Here is an 18,417-nt window from a genome sequence, read left to right on the forward strand (position 1 = left end):
TAGCTCTCTCAGATAATCACTCAAGGAATAGCTTTGGTGAACAATCCTTTATACCAGCCACACTCTGATGAACACAGGAGATGAGAGTTTTCTTTTTATGTTCTGTTTGTGATTTGTCTTACGTGATTTCTCTCTTTCAGATCAGGCATATTTAGCTCGCAATTGCCAGCAAAGTACTGGCAATTATCAGTCTGCTATCCACTCACTCTGTAATAGCCACACTATGGTAATCCATTAAGCAAAGAGGGTTCCTGAATTCTTTAAAAGAATCATTTCTTCCTGAATCAAGACCCAGCTAGGTCTTGTTTACTTGATGTTCTGGTCTATCATTGTGGGCTAAAAGATTATTTTAGTGGGTAGGAGCCAGAAAAAGTATACCTGTACAACAAGGACTGCTGAAGGTCAAGTTAATGCTTTTAAATCTCTGGAGGATGCATCCCTGGTTTAAAAGAGATTAGCACGGAAAGAAAGGTAGTCTTATTTGAAAGCTTTCTCGTTTTCTGATTACATTTGCAACATTTACACTTTAGCTTTCTATTTAATTATAAAAGTATTATATGCTTAACACAGAACATTTGGAAAACATAGAAAAGCACAAAGCAAAAATAACAAAATTTATCTACCATTTCACCACTCAAGATAAGCACTATTGTCCTTTTGATATACGTCATGTTTTGTTTTGTTTCAATTATTGCTCTCCAGTAATTACTGACTTCTATACATAAGAATTATTAACTATTTGTTTTTATTATCTCCTATTCCAGGAAATGTTCAAGGGAATCTATCACTAAACTATGTGCACAATTTTTAAATTGAGTATTATTTTTTATTGATTATAAAAATAATGAGAAATTCTGAAAGACATTCAAATTTTTGAAAAATATACTTATCAGGAAAGGTACATCTCCCACTGCCCCATACTCTACAGCAATATCATTAGCAAACTGACACCTTTTCAACTAACTATGCTGATGAAACTATACATATATAATTTTTATAAAAAATGAGATTATGCTTGGGGCACTTGGATGACTCAGTAGGTTAAGCATCCAACTCTTGATTTTGGGCTCAGGTCATGATCTCAGGGTTGTGAGATCAGAGCCCCAAATCAGGCTCAACAGTGGGTGTGGAGCCTGCTTAAGATTCTTTCTCTGCTTCTCCCTCTGCCCCTCTCTACCCTGTCTGCCTCTCAAAAGAAATGAGATTATCCTCTGCACATCGCTCTATAAATAACTTAGTAGTGGACATTTAGATTATTTTTAATTCCTAGCTATTACAAATAATGCTGCAACAGTTATCTTTCAACAGAATTAAATTGCATATATCAGTCTGAGTAGGGTTTTATTCTGTGATAAACAACCTCAATGTCTCAGCTTCTTTAAGACAAAATAACCTATTGCTTGTATACATCACAGCCTAACATAGATTGGTAAGCAATAGTGGTAATGGTCTCTGTTCCACATAGTCCTTCATCTTACAACTCCACTCTTCTTTTGGTCCTCCCTCCTCTGTATGCTGCCCATGGCTGAGGAAATCAAGCAATAATTGAGAATATGCTCCACTCACAATCACCTCAGCCTGGAGGTGACCTACATCACTTCCATTCATATTCCATTGGAATAAGTAGCCACATGGCTCTATCTATATGGAAGTCAGGTGTATGCTAGTAAGGAAGGAGCACAAATAGTGAACAATATAACAGCTCGCATGACATATTTACTAAACTTTCCCCACAGGATATTTTCATAAACATGGGATTATTGAGTCAAAGGTTATGAACACCTGAATTTTGATAATGTCAAACTATGCTCTAAGAAAACTGAACCAATTTATATTCTGCTAATAACGTGTTAAGAGTGTCTCTTACCCCACATTTTGTCAACACAACACATTTTCATTGTTTTAAGTAACTGTCAATTTGAAAGATAAAAAATACTATTTTTGGAGTTTCATTTGTATTTATTTATTTATAAGTGAGGGTATATATCTTTTCATACATTTTGGTCATTTACATGAGCCCATTCCTGTCTTTTGGCATTTTTCTTTTGGATTGTTCATATTATTTGTTGATTTATAGTAGATATTTATGAATAGCATTAACTTCTGTCATATATTTTATAACTATTTCCACAGCAGTTATTATTTTGTTAATCTTATATTTATCATACTTAATGTTAATAGTGTAGATGTGTTAAATATGTAAGTTTTTCAGTTTATGGTTTCCAACTTTAGTGTCCTACTTAGACCTTCCCAAACAACAAATTATAAAAATACTCACTAATGTTCCCTTATAGTACTTTTATAGCTTTATTTTCTACACTTGAACGGATGTAATAAACTTGAAAAACAAGTAAGGACATTGGAAAAAAGAAAAATCATTGCCAATCCACACCTAAAGATAACTGCTATAAACATTTAGGGTATGTCTCTTCACCTGGTTTTACAATGATGCAAGATCACCCAGCTGAAAAGACAATATCCATATACCATTTTACATCGTGATATATTCCAGAAAAGTGTTAAGGCAACTAGGTTAAGCATATGCTATAAATAGACATTTTAAAAAGTTTTGCTTGGCTTTTATAAAACATAAAAAAAAAATTATCACATTGAAGACAGAAAAATAATTCAACTGACGATGTGTATGAAAATGAAGTTGTAAACAGAAAGTTTTGTTACCAGTGATGTAAAAGGTAAGAGAAAGAAAATTCAAAACAAGAACCATGCATCTGACTTTACTGTTTTTGAATAGCTGTCCTCACTAGGAAAAAAGTCTTCCTATTCTGATTCCAAAAACTTTTTACAAACTTTTTGTTAGGTACTCTTTCATATCTATTTTTAAATGAGGCAATGAATGCAAAATACATAGATAGTTACTAAGACAGTGTTGGAATGTGTAGGGAGATTATACCTAAGAGTAGTCATACTTTCTTTTTTTTTTCATCTAAGTATAATTAACATACAACATTATAGTCATACATTCTTTATATATTTGTAATAATTATGTGCCTTGTGTAAGCAACCTTGAAAATTTTTATAAATTTCTCCAGGCAATTTATTTAATGGAATATTGCCACAGGATAAACTTCCCTTTCCCAACATTCCCAGAAATCCCTGAAATACAGAAGTACTCCTGACAAAGTTATTTTAATTGAAGTAATAAAGAGAATTTAGTATCTTATACGATAACAATGAGGATGTAGATGACATGCAGGCAAGCCCTAGTCCACAAAACCCACTCTCCTGCACCCCCAGGGCCATGTGAGTGGAGTCCTAAGGTGACCCAGGGAGTGAGACTGCCTCTGAGAGTAGTCTTTCAGCTCCCCACGCCTCAACTGCCTTCCTGGAATATGAGAAGTCCCAGGAATTCCTGCTTGCCCTCCCTAGCCTGAACTGAAATTTCATCTCGTCTTTGTGGACACTGGTTCCACAGTGACTTAACTTTAGATTGCTTTGTTTTTCAGGTTGTGAAAACCTGCACACAGCTTGGACAACTGTTGCTGCCTGTCTACTATCATCTTCCACACATGGCTTAGGTCACTGGAAGAAAGATAGAGTAATCACAAAGTCTTCCCCTTCTTCTACATACAACTTCTCCTGCCACAGTCAGAACCACCTTCCTTGACAAGGCCCTCCACCCTTATTTATCACTTTGTTAAATCTTCCATCAAATGACTCTATTAAAATATTTAAAATATTATGTAAACTTATTTTTAGAGAAATGATGGCAATAACTAAAAAAAAAGTTTTGGTTGTTTTTGTTTTTTTTTTTAAGCTGACAGCCGTTTTTGTTGGTTGCTCTAGGAGAGCAGCAGAATTCTTCTTGAAGAGAAAACTGCTCTTTTATTTGGGAGTACATTCAAAGGGCTTTTTTAAGCAAGTGAAGATGGACCCCAGGAGAGTCTGGACAGGAGAGGGTGAGCCTAAGGGAGAGCCAAATTTCTCTGCATCATAAAGTTACAGGAATTTTGGAGTGGGTTCCTCCCACCATTGCAGGGCTGAGGAGGATCAGACCATGAAAGAGGGATTGAAAACAAAAAGCTTTCTTAGTTAGAGTCCAGAGAGCAAAGAGCAGGCCCCAGAAATGCACAGGTGCCAAGAAGGAGTCCTTGAAGTAGAGATTTCAGATAACTTTAGCAGTAGCGCTGCCCAGTATTCAGTTTTAAGTGATTCCCTGTTTTGTGCTATAATTCCTCTGTATTATGCATATAACACAAAAAATGAAATAAAACACTGCTACTCAAAACAGCATCATCATGAAGGGGAGAGCAGTGAGTCTGTATTTTGAAGCAAAGCAGACTTGCATGGCCTGGGGCAGCCTGTAGGAGCCATGGACAGATGGAGAGAAGAAATCAGAAGCAAGAGTTTGGAGCAAGAAAAACTCGGAAGACTAACTCTCATCTGAAGAATCAGCAGAGGAATTAGAGAACACACTGGACTTCCAACAATATATAGTATGGGTATTAAACAAAAGATGACCTTGGAAGGATCGAGGAGTTTGGACTTGGTTTTATGAATAATCTTTATATGGAATAATATACTTTCTCACTGCTTAAAAACCAATAGCCTTGAGCAGTTATTGGCAGTGAACTACACCACGGGCACAAAAAATTGAGGAAGAGCTGTATCCCTGCAGTTAGTCCCATTAAACTAAAGTAGTGAAGGCAAGAAACCTCACATATGATCACATATAATAATGATGAGAAAAAGTTCAACAGAAAGTAATTATGCAACATTCAGAATTTATGTAATGTCCAAAGACGCTATTGAGTTGGTTCACTTTAATATTGTCATTTGTTCTCTCATTTCTTTGCAGGATATTTGTAGTTATAGCTACCCCACCTCTATTTCTGCATCAATATAGAACAGCCTTGCAAGTAGGACTAGACTCAGTTCCAGAAATTTGTCTGCAATACCTTCAAACATGAATGTTTTTTTTCCAGCAGAAATATCAGAGGCCAGGGAGCTCATAAAAACTCCCTCTTCAAGCATCTCAGTACCTAAAACATCTTAAATTTTTGAGAACTGAAGTATAAAATATACTGGGGGGGGGGAGGGTGAATTAGTGATAGCCCAGGAAAAAATACGGGGATTAAATTTTTTCTCTAGAGCAAAACAGGATTCGTAACTGAAAGATGAATGGAGAAAAAGAAAAAAAATGATCTGAGACCTAATGTATTTCTTTTCATCTTACTTCTACTCCATGTGTGAGAGAAGACTGTTCTGGAAAAGGCAACTTGAGGCACCAGGCCAAAGGTTGAATGGAACAAGTATCAAACCTAAGACTTCGCAATGAGAGGGAACACTCAACCGTGTTGATAAGCACTTTTTCTATAATCTGCCAGTGTTCTTTAGACAATGACATTTCAGCTTGTGTTGTGGCCTCCTGGTTATTAGCTCACGGCTACTGCATCTTTGATGTTTCACCCAAAGGTATAATTATACTGTATCAGTATACCATTTTGGTCCACTGAGACCTTAATACTGTTCTCTAGAAAAATGACAATCTAATCATTCATGATATTATGTATATGTATTTATATCATTTTCTTTATTGAAAATCCTCCTCCCACCTCTTTGATACTATCAAACTGCTATTTGCTGAGATTTTCCTTCTGTCATTGTTTCTTTTTCTTTCTCGATGAATTCAATATAATTATGGAAGTAAATCTCTTTGGGAAATTAGGAAAGCCCTCCAAAGCTATCATCCCAGTTGCCAAACTGGAAACCTGTTGAATTTTGTTAACAAAACTACAATGATGCTTAATTTCAGAAAGTATCTTTCAGAAGATATAGTCAAGACAGGTTACAAATATAAATTTAGAACTAGATCTTAGAGTAAGTTGATAAATAAATCATACCTCTACGGAGTGGGTTCTTCTTCCCACTTTCTTTTATATATAGCAAATAATTTAATAATTCATAAAAGAACACATTTGTGCCAGGCACTTTGCTGGGAATGGCTGATGTGATTTTGAGTTTGAAATAATTTAACAGGAACTTTTACTTGAGTTTTTATAAGTGGGGGGGAGATTTAATGACAACTCATAGAAAATGCCATGGTGCCTGTGTTTCTGCCCAATGCAGAATGTGATTTCAGGTAGGACTGAAAACAAGAATCACCCTCGAACTTCTACTTCCAACCATTATGGGGTGACTGACGCTGGATGAAACCCAAACAATTCCCAAACTGGACAAAAGATGTGAGTCAGCTGATTTCAGGCACTATCTGACAAGCAATGTAAGGCTGTGATTCTTGAGAGAGGATATGCATGAGGTAAGCAGCACAACTGCCCCAGTTGTCTACCTGGGGAGACAACCTCCTGCTCACGGGATAGCTGTCTGCAGTCTGAGTGGAACATGGTGCTCCTACTGAGCTGAAGAGGCAGGTATCAGAGTTAACAGTAACCGAAGCAGTTAGAACCTATGGAGGAGGGAGCAGTGCAGAGAAGGGATCCCAGAAACCTATTAGGGATCTCCTGAAAATCCATGGCTGGGAGCTGGATTATACATGTGCAGGGTAAGGCAACCTGAGCCTATCAGCTCCTGTGGAGTTGAAAGTAAAACCAAGATACTAGAGGTTGAGCAGTGCTTGGGGAAGAACAGTGGGAGGGGATGTCAGAGTCCTAGCCTTGCCAGAGTAAGGAGATATTAACACTTCATTAAAACTGCTGACATCTAGCTGTAATGCCATAAAGGTCACATTTTAGGAATAAGGGACATGCCACAGAGAGAGACCTACTCTAGACCCACTCTAATAAAGTCTAAAACCAAACCTCAGAAAGATCTGTGGGGAAGACACAGTTTGAAAAGTAAGTACTGCCAAGTTAGAGAAGTTTGGGAAATGCCTGGGGCTTTCTACAGATCTACACTAACAATGCAAAACACCAAATCATACAAGTTAAAGTGATCAGCCAATAAATGAACTGCCTGCTTAAAAAAGAATCAACTTTCTTCAGAGGAAGATTACATAACCTAGAATCACTAGAATCTGTTATCCACGAAGTCCAATATTTGATAAAAAATCACTATACATAATAAACAATTAAAGGAAAATTAGGTTAAAAGGTTAAAATTCAAAGAAAAATTCTATCTTAGTTGGGAGATCAAACAGGAAATCCCAGCAGGAAATGGAGATTATAAATACAATCAATCAAGCAAAAATTCTGGAACTAAAAAGTACAGTAACTGAAATAAAAAACTGATGGGCTTAACAGCAAGTCAGAGTTAATAGAACAAACAGTGAACTTAGCTACCAGCCAACAGAAATTAATCCATAGAATAAAAAGAAAAAAGACTGTAGACAAATAAACATTAAACAATAATGAGATACCACTACACACCTATTATTAGAATGGCCAAAATCCAGAACACTCTCAACACCAAATGCTGACAAGGATATGGAGCAAAAAGAATTCTTATTCATTGATGGTAGGAATGAAAAATGGTACAGTAACTCTGGAAGACAGTTTGGCAGTTTCTTACAATATGAAACACATTCCTGGGAATGCCTGGGTGACTCAGTCAGTGAAGTTTCCGACTCTTGATTTTGGCTCAGGTCATGATCACAGGGTCATGAGACTGAGCCCCGCCCTGGGCTCTACACTGGACATGGAGCCTGCTTAAGATTCTCCATCTCCCCTGCCCACACGTGGGTGCATGCATGCGCTCTCGAAAGAAAGAAAGAGAGAGACTCTTATCATATGATCCAGCAGTTGTGCTTGTTGGTATTTATCCAAAGGAGTTGAAAACATGTTTTCAACAAAGCTGCACATTGATGTTTATAACAGCTTTATTCATAATTGCCATAACTTGGAAGGAACCAAGATGTCTTTCAGTAGATGAATGAATAAACTGTGATACAGCCAGACAATGGAGTATCATCCAATGCTAAAAAGAAATGAGCTATCAAGTCATGAAAAGACATGGAGAAAACTTAAATGAATATTACTAAGTGAAAGAAGCTAATCTGAAAAGGTACATATACTGTATGATTCCAACTATATGACATTCTGGATAAGGCAGAACTATAAAGACAGTAAAAAGATCAGTGCTTACCAGGGACTGGGATGGAAGGAGGGATGAATAAGTAGAACACGAGAATCTGGGGGGCAGTGAAATTACTCTGCATGATATTTTAACCATGGATACATGTCCTTATAAATTTGTTCAAACCCATAAAAGGTATAACAAAAGAGTGAATCATATGTAAACTATGGACTTCGGGTGATAATAATGTGTCAATATGGGTTCATCAATTGTAATAAATGTACCACTCTGGTGGGGAGATGCTGATGATGTGAGAGCAGAGAGTATATGGGAAGTCTCTGTACCTTCTGGTCAGTTTTGCTGTGAACCTAAAACTGCTCTAAAAAATAAAGTCTATTTAAAAAATTAAGATAAAAATAAATTTTAAAAGCCTCACGGACCTATGAGAGTATCAGTCAGCCTAGCAAGAGAGTAACTGAGTAACAGAAGACAATAATATAAGGACAAAAATAATATGAAGAAATAATGACCCCAAACTCCCAGGGGTCAGAAAAACCCTGACTTAGAGATACAAGAATTTCAGTGAATCCACACAGGATAAATACAAAGAAAACCAGAGCAAAGGCATCATAGCCAAACTGCTGAAAACCAAAGATAAAGATAAAATCTTGAAAGCAGTCAGAGAGAAAAGAAGGCACTTTCTATACAGGAGCATAAGAATAAGAATAATCAGACTTCTCAACAGAAACAATGGAGGCCAGAGGCAATGAAATAACTTCTTTAAAGTGCTGAAAGAAAAAAGACCCAGGAACCCAGAATTTCATATCTAACAAAAATAGCTTTCCCAAGCAAGAATTAAATAAAAACATTTTCTGGGCGCCTGGGTGGCTCAGTTGGTTAAGCGACTGCCTTCGGCTCAGGTCATGATCCTGGAGTCCCTGGATCGAGTCCCACATCAGGCTCCCTGCTCGGCGGGGAGCCTGCTTCTCCTTCTGACCCTCCCCCCTCTCATGTGCTCTCTCTCTCTCATTCTCTCTGTCTCAAATAAATAAATAAAAAATCTTTAAAAAATAAAAAAAAATAAAAAGAATTAAATAAAAACATTTTCTGAAGAATGGAAGCTGAGAAGATTTGTTTCCAGCCTACCTGGCACTATCTGAAGGGTATCTTTCCATCTGAAGGATATCTTTCAGGTCAAAGAGAAACTTGGATCTATAAGAGAAAGAAAGAACAACAGAAATAGTAAACAAAAGTAGACGGGCAGCTGAAATATGAAGAATTGAACAAATTTCCTCAGGATCATGATAAAGACAGAGCTCAGGATGCAACTGAAGTTCCCACAGACGTAATTTCAAATTACCTCTACCTAAGAATTAACTATCTTAATATCCAGCCCTTGTAACCAGGATGATGCTGAAAAGTAGCTGGGAAGTTTTTAAGATTAAGGTATTCTTTTCCAATCTTGTCTGGGAATTTACCACTTAATTTAACTTAACATTGAATATAAAGAGTTCAGAGTCTACTTTCATAGTACCCATCTACTTCCTTTGGCTGACAGGAGAGGATTATAATTCCACAAATACTTAGTAAAAGAGTGACTTGTCTAATGTGTGCAGAGTTTCACATTTTTTGTTTTATATTTTTGAAAATTCTTCTATAACCTTGAAATAGGAGTTATTTTAACTCAAAAAAAAAAAAGGAACTAGTACAGAAACAGATTATCCTCTAACGTGTACTTAGAGTTATCCCTTTTATTTATTTATTTATTTATTTATTTATCTATTTATTTATTTATTTATTTATTTATTTTAAGATTTTATTTATTTACTTGAGAGAGAGAATGAGATAGAGCATGAGAGAGGGGAGGGTCAAAGGGAGAAGCAGACTCCCTGCTGAGCAGGGAGCCCCGATGCAGGACTCGATCCCGGGACTCCAGGATCATGACCTGAGCCGAAGGCAGTCGCTTAACCAACTGAGCCACCCAGGCGCCCGAGTTATCCCTTTTAAATACCTAATTTTGCTTTAAAGAGGAAGCAGACAATTCATCAAACTTTATCTGTAGAATCAAATAAAAGGGGCCACTGTAAGGGTTTAATATTTTTATTTCATTTTTTAAAGCACCTACTCATCTTACTCATCCTTTACTTATCTTGGTAACTCCAGAACAATTTTTCTGTTCTGGCAAAAAGGTAGAATCCTAAGAACTACTTTAATAAGGATATAATCAGGGGCACCTGGGTGGCTCAGTCGTTAAACGCCTGCCTTCGGCTCAGGTCATGATCCCAGGGTCCTGGGATCAAGCCCCGCATTGAGCTCCTTGCTCCATGGGAAGCCTGCTTCTCCCTTTCCCACTCCCCCTGCTTGTGTTCCCTCTCTTGCTGTGTCTCTTCTGTCAAATAAATAAATAAAATCTTAAAAAAAGTAAGGATATAATCATACTCAAAGCAAACCTTAAGTTTTTTTTATATTAATGAGAGCCAATTATTTTATGATGAACATAGAAGTATTTTGCTGCTAAGACAAAACAAGGAGGCTTTTTGGGATAGGAGAACATAAGAATTGGCTGGAATCCTAAGTTACTGGGTTAAAGTGCTATTGGGGGTAAAGAGGAGACTGCATTAGACCAATCAGATACTGAGGTATATAAAATTAAGCACCAGAAATGAATGGAGTACAGATGTCATAAATAAAGAAATCAAAATACATACTTTATGAGACACTGTAAATGCAGTACTTAAAATGTAGTACTTAAAATGTAGTTGGAAGGCTATGGGGAGATCATTTGAAAACAAGGAACATTAAGCAAATGTTCAGAATTGGTGGGGGGAGTGAGAAACCTCTTCAGATATTACCATAATTTTCTATAAATTTCTAGTGGCTCTGGTAGTTACACAGTTATTTACATATTTTTATGCCTGGAAATTAAATGATACCATTTTTTATTTTCCTGTTAATTTAAGAAAAGAACTAATCAAAGATCATTAGAAATTTTTGAGCTAGACTCTGATACAAATTTTTTAAATTCTAATTACTAAAGATCAAAATCAAAATCCTCTATATTTTTAGTTGTCAGAGTAGATGAGCACAATAAATAGCTTATACATTTTCATAGGTTAGCACATTAACTAAAAATACTAAAGAAAATATCTAACCATCTATAGTTTTAAATATATTTACATGTCCAATCCAACCCCGGAAACCCACTAAAACACAAATTCAGATTGCAATCCAGTTACAATGCAAGCCAGGCACAAAAGCCTTCTAATGATCTTTGATTAGTTCTTTATTAAATTCATCAAGGGAGCAAAGAAAATTTAATAATCTTCACCAGTTGTCATCTTTCTGATTAGAGTTTTGATTAGAACTTTCAGCTTTTATTTTTCTCCTTGCTAGCCTCTGCCAGAGCTTTGCTCTTGCTTCTAGTTGGAGAGGAAGAACAAGGCAGATGGAACATGTTTAATACCTCACATTTACTAATATTCCCTAGGTATGCATGTCAGGAGTTTATGAGAAAGTTCTCTTGGAGCATTCTCTGTGGATTCCCCTCCCCACCACACAGCCATCTCGGATAGGGAACCTCCTGCTTTCATCAGCTTTTGTCCAGGAATGCATTTTGCTTACTGTTGACAGTTATTTCCCCCAGGAGCTGAAACTAATTTTTTTCATCCTGTTAAGTTTACAAATAAAAATCATATTGGGGGGTTGGTTAGTGATACTATACACATTTCATGAGTGAAAGCAGTGGCATTATAGGAGCGAACCATCCATAGGTATTTGAGAAATGCCCATTAGATTGTTCAGAATAAAGGACTCTGAAAGGTCACTCAGGCTGGCATAAAAGGAGTAAGATGAACAATAATGATGTTTACATTTTTCTTCTTCATACAGCATGTGGGAGAATAATGACATTCAGATTTCTATATAGCATATTTCTTCCTAGTATTCACAAATATCGCTTCAATTATTTTTCTATCATTGCTGAAAAGTAGGAAATGTGTAGCGATTATCATCTCTGTTTCCTATTATAGTCTATCATGCTATTTTAGTGGCTGCTACCTGAAAAGAAGGGCAGCTAGGCAGTGTGTTTATAATCACACTCTATCACCATTTAGACCTCAGGATTGGAGAGAGGTAATAGGAAAGAAAGTAAAAAAGAAATAATGAAAATGCAAACATAGGAAATCCTTAACCTACAAAAAGGTTGTATTCCAAAAGTTCATTTATTAAGCTATTTTGTGTGGAACTCAAAAATCTGTATTTCCATGGAAACAATATTATAACCAGTGGTTAGGTTCCTAGGCTAGCCCATTACAGCCTATTTATTTATGTAGTTGAAAATACAATTATTACAAAGATTATAGTAGCAGAAAACTGTTTGGTTGGAAATATATGGTATTTTAACTACACAGAAAATTAAATTAACTTTTAAAGAATAACATAATAGCCAAATGTCACTTCTTAACCCAGATTCAGTGCTTTGGACACTGGCAACAGTCAATGACGCTGTGATAACCGCTAAAGGTCTAGGAAACTCACAACCACAAACTCACAAACTCACAACCATAGGACCCTCAGAAAGAACTGCCCGACAACCCGTCCAATAGGCCATCTCACCCTTTCTTTATTTCCCAAAGTCACAACAAACAGTGGGCAACCTAGGAAAAGGCACCTGGTGTCAAAATTTCAATCCAGGATCCCAAGGGAAGCTCTCCTCCTTCTCACTTCAAATACGGTACAGGTTTCTGATTCCAATGGGTTTCTTTCTGGTTGATTAAACTTGGGGTTATTACCAAAATATATTAGTTGCATACAACATGCCAGGCATCACAGTGTGAACAGAATACTAAAAATATTAATTTTGAGACCTAATAACTTATAATTTAAATGCAAAAAAAGTTTAAAAATATAGTACATAATATTTTAGGATTAGGGTACTTAAAGGGTGTTAAAATTAATGTCTAGTTTCAGCAACTCCAATGAGCAAACGAAAATCTAACTAAAAAGAATTGGTTGAATCAATTGTTAGACTAATAGGTGTTTTTGTTCCGAATACTAAACTGAGACTATTCTTTCCTTGTTGCTACTGAGAAATTGGTTTGAACTCATACTATTAGTCATTCAATATGTGTTACGCACCTTCTATTTGCTAACAACAACATTTCCAAAATGAAATAAGCATAAATAATACCCTCCCCAGCATCAAAAAGCTCTAGCATTTTGAAGACACAAACATAAAGCTGAACATCTCAAAAGACATGACCTATTCCCCAGCATACACCATATCATTTCCAGGCACAGTTCAACATTCTAGACTTTATGGTCCTAGATTTCTGGCATATCTCTATGACAGCAGTTAATATATTATACCATAAATCTTTGTTATAAATGTAATTCAACCACTTATCTAGGAGCTCTTAAAGGGCAAGGACTATGTTTTACTTATTATTGTATATTCAGTGCCTTGCATAATGCCTGGGCCATAGTAGGAGGTCACTAAGTGGAGAAGTGGGGACACTTTTCCCAATGCTTTATGTTCCCTTCCATGGGCATAGAGCTGTGTGACACTTTTTCTCTCTCAGCTGGCTCTTCTATTTATTTTGTTCAGAACCTGCAAGGGCAAAGAGGTGCTATTTATTGCTCTCCCAAACCCAACCAGATCTATAGGTGGAAAGATGATAGGACAAATAAGTTAACCTGCCCCACATTCCTACTTCGCTTTAAATTGTCATTGAATAGGGCGCCTGGGTGGCTCAGTTGGTTAAGTGACTGCCTTCGGCTCAGGTCATGATCCTGGAGTCCCTGGATCGAGTCCCGCATCGGGCTCCCTGCTCGGCAGGGAGCCTGCTTCTGCCTCTGACCCTCCCCCCTCTCATGTGCTCTCTCTCTCTCATTCTCTCTGTCTCAAATAAAAAAAAAAAAAAAAAAACTTAAAAAAATAAAAATAAAAAAAATAATAAATTGTCATTGAATATATAATCACCAACTAGAAAAAGACAGCAAACACTTCTAAACTTCAAAAAGCTATTCTGGTCAAAGTGGATGCCAGAAATAGACAAAAGAGTTTCAGAGATTCTGATTGTACCTGAATTCATTTGCTCCTCTTTCTCACAAAGGCATTTGTGTACTTACAACCACACACACACACACACACACACACACACACACACACACAAATACTCATTAGAGATCTAAGACATCATTAATAATGGTAATACATATTCATAAATGTTTTTTAAAGTGTATCATTTATGCAATCGACATAAATAGATCTTTGAGTGCTATTTTAATCTTATATTACAATTATATATTTAGGACACATTACCCATAGACTCAAAAATTTAGAAAAATATTTTAAAATGTGCTATGTTTGCCTCACAGATGAGTTTTAAAATGGTGCATTCCAGATTCCACATGTAAAACTGGAAGATCTCTGAATCAAATGACACATTTGGTCCCCTCTACTACTGATTCAGTTACGTGATTTGGGACAGACTTCTCATTTCTCTGCACCTCATGTTTCTTAATGTATAAAATGAGGGGTCAACTAGTTAGTTTCATAAGGTCCCTGTTTTAGCTCTAAAGTTTTATCTTTCTAATTATGGTACTTGTATTTTTTTACTACAGTCCTAAGCTATTCTTAAAACCTTCTATCTTTTTTTTTTTAATCTTTGAGTTTCTGCTAATATTATTTCACTCTAGTGGACAGTGCTCTGGTTATGTTATCTATAAAGTTTTGGAAAGATTCTAATGCCAACATATAATTAGGGTAATAACAAAGAATTTCTACAGCCATGTAAAAAATAGAAATTAATTTATTAAATACCAGAATCAACAGCTTAATTAAACTACCAGTAATAGGTTATAATGGAAGGAATGTAAGAACATGATGGTTTATTAAAGAGGGACATCCTTTTGTATAGGTAGGGATAATAGAAATGGAACCAACAGGCCGTTAATTCCACTTTCCAGAACATAGACAATGTACATGAAACCAGCCTGACAAAAAAGTGGTCTATTCAGGCTAAGTCATACAGAGAAAATATCATGATAGAAAATAAGCCATTCAGCAGTAACAGTTCCGAGCATCGTGTAGTATTGGCAGGAGCTTTACCTTCAAGCTACCAGCCTTATTGGAACTTCAAAATTATACAATTCACATGCCTGGGAACATGCCGGACATCAGCAGGGGAGGGAGGCAATGTCTTTTGTAAGAAAGCTTGAAAAATTTTAAAGGTACATTATGAAATGGCTTGGCAGGCTTGGCATGTAAATACTAAGGTTAGCATATTCTTTGTTGTAGCTCTACAGAATGTTAAGCACTGTATTTTAAAAATCTTAACATTTTAGAGTACTAAAAATGAGTACTCTTCCCATTTAATTGGAGCCTTTTTTCTCCTCTGATGGGCAGGCTATGAGGTTTTCTAAGAGCTTTCCCTAAGTCTTAGAATCAAAGAGGTTTGATTGGTTCTTTCCTTCACCAGCTTATTTTATTGTGTTGGATGATGACTTGGCTTTTCATGTAACCCTGAGACACAGGGATTTGTTTACACTCCCCTGGGCTTTGGGAGGAGACTCAGGCCCCTGGGGATAGAAGGCAGGTCTGGCTAACATTGAGAAGCTAGGATTTGGTAGTACAGTTGCAGAATGAGACCGCATTCTACCCAGGACTGAACACAACTGGCAGAGTTAACCAACTCCAAGCACTTGATGCAGAAGTCAAAGTTGGTTCAGTCTTCTTTGTGAATGAAATTGTATTCTTTTTCCTGTGGTTCTGGATGCCCAGCTAGAATAACCCATTTATAATGACATTATTGATCATGGCATCTACGGAAATTATACATCAACATCTTTCACCAGAGTGCAAAGGAGGCAAGAGAACTAGCACAACAGAAGGAAATAGACCAGCCAGCTTCTTCCATTCTTTGTAATTTATTAGAAAATGATTAAGCTTTCAATATAAAATATATTGGTGAAATCGTAATAGGATTAATCATCCTGCAAAGAGGAGAAAACTATTAAAATAACTTTGCATTCAGCATTGCCGGATTTCAAATGATTTTACTGAGGCATTTGTTCTAACATGTAAGAGCTTAACTTCTCAGCCACAAAGCTAATCAACCATGAAACTCATTATCCCAGAGAGAGAGAGAGAGAGAGAATACGATATATCCCTTATCAATCACCTTAGAATTTAGAGCCAGAAGATATGTATTGCCTGTCCTAAGTCAATTTGTCAGTCACTATAAAGTTCAGAGGACATCTTCCCCAATGACAACTCTATCAGGAGAACTGCAATTTTAACCTTCTTATGCAGGCAACAATGTTTACATTTTTGTCTATGTTTATTTTTCAACTCTTCAGTAGAAGGACAGAAATTGAGAATGAAAACCACCAGAAAATTGTCAATCCCTCTACAGTTGCCTTACAACATTCACTATTAGTCAAGATGAGTATCATAGTTTCTCTTTCTGCCTGATACATGAATAGGACTAAACCAATGATAAAAGTACATTCTCTAATAACCACAGAGACTGCAATGATGAAGGAATGATCTCCTAGATGTATTAAGTGCAAAAAGAGGGATGCAGAAAAATACACAACAGTCTGACATAAAAACTATGGAAATGTGTATATTTCCATCTGCAAGGATACACACCAACACCTGGGCTGGGAAACAGCACTTTTGCTTTGTCAGGAATATTTGAATTTTTAACAAATTAAATAGATTAATGCATTACTTGCATTAAAACAAAATGATTTATAACATTTTGCCCTAAAACTTCAGACACAGCCAAGACTTAATAATTCATACATATTCTGCTCTGCTTTGGAAGGATTATGTTTAGTTATTACATTCTCTGTGGCATATTTTATTGAAAAAGCATCAAGAACTTAGTCTAAAGTCAAAGGAAATTTGTGAGCATGCTGGTGCTCTATAGTATCTAGAATACTCTAGTATACCACCTAGCATTCCATCATGCACACAATAGACACTGGATGGATAAATGAACAACAGACAGAGGAACAGATGGATGGACAAAGCAACAATAGTAAGACTTTTTGAATTTACCATTCATCTTGGTTGACTGACAGGAGAAACAAACATCTTGGGATGGTAGTTCTTTTGAGCAATTTTGATTTTGCAGTAGGTTTAGAATTGCTAGTTTTTCCAGTGCCTCTAACTGCATTTGGAAGAGAATTTCTCATCCTGTTCACTGATAGCTTTTCAATGTTTGATATGCTCCAGGAGTCACAAAACCACTGAGCAAATTTTCAAGAGCTTTCAAAAGCAGTAAGCCCTGTAAAAATTATATTTGCCTCACCAAATGTGAAACTTCCTCCCGTGGGTTCTTCTACTGTCCCAAATCACTAGTTTCATTATCTTCCTGTAGCAGATGTTCAAAGATTCCATCAGTTTCTACAAAAACCAAAAAGGAAAAATAAATAGATCAAGGCACACTTGTCTAATTGTTTCATTATAGTTAAGGGACAGGTAATCAGTAAAATACCTACAATATTTCAAGTTTTCTTTAAATAATTGTGGTAACTATCTTTCTTTTTTACTCATTCTTAAATTTAAATGCTTTTTGAGATTAGAAGCAAGTTATTTATAATTTTATTGAGATAGGAACACTTAACATAAGACCTTATCCTCTTAAACAGATTTTTTTTTAAGATTTTTTTTTTTAAAGATTTTATTTATTTATTTGGCAGAGAGAGACACAGCAAGACAGGGAACACAAGCAGGGGGAGTGGGAGAGGGAGAAGCAGGCCTCCCATGGAACAGGGAGCTCGATGCAGGGCTCGATCCCAGGACCCCGGGATCATGACCCGAGCCGAAGGCAGACGCCTAAAGACTGAGCCACCCAGGTGCCCCTTTTAAAAACTTTTATTCATTTATTTGACAGAGACAGAGTGAGAGAAGAAACACCAGCAGGGGGAGTGGGAGAGGGAGAAGCAGGCTTCCCACTGAGCAGGGAGCCCGATGCAGGGCTTGATCCCAGGACCCCGGGATCATGACCCAAGACGAAGGCAGACGCTTAACAACTGAGCCACCCAGACGCCCCCCTCTTAAACAGATTTTTAAGTGTATAATACAGCCTGTAAATTATAAGCACAGAACTGTAGAATTTATTCATCTTGCATGACTAAAACTTAATACTTGTTGATTAGCAGTTTCCCATTTTCCCCTCCCCCTAGTTCCTGAAAACCACCATTCAATTTCCTACTTCTATGAGTTTGACTATTTTAGATGCCTTACATAAGTAGAATCATGCTTACATGATCCAATCAAATCAAAGAATATTTGTCTTCTGTGACTGGCTTATTTCACTTAGCATAACGTCCTCAAGGTTCATCCAAGTTGTCATACATTGCAGGATTCCTTCCTTCCTTCCTTCCTTCCTTCCTTCCTTCCTTCCTTCCTTC

General features: G+C 36.6%; 1 pseudogene; it reads right to left on the reverse strand.

Annotated features, from left to right (window-relative positions):
• Positions 1–9,135: 9,135 nt before the first annotated feature.
• LOC118002842 overlaps positions 9,136–18,417 on the reverse strand; it is a 20,651-nt pseudogene continuing 11,369 nt past the window's right edge.

Source organism: Mirounga leonina, unplaced genomic scaffold (assembly GCF_011800145.1).
Source record: "Mirounga leonina isolate KUSES-001 unplaced genomic scaffold, KU_Mleo_1.0 Mir_83, whole genome shotgun sequence".
NCBI classification, from domain to species: domain Eukaryota; kingdom Metazoa; phylum Chordata; class Mammalia; order Carnivora; family Phocidae; genus Mirounga; species Mirounga leonina.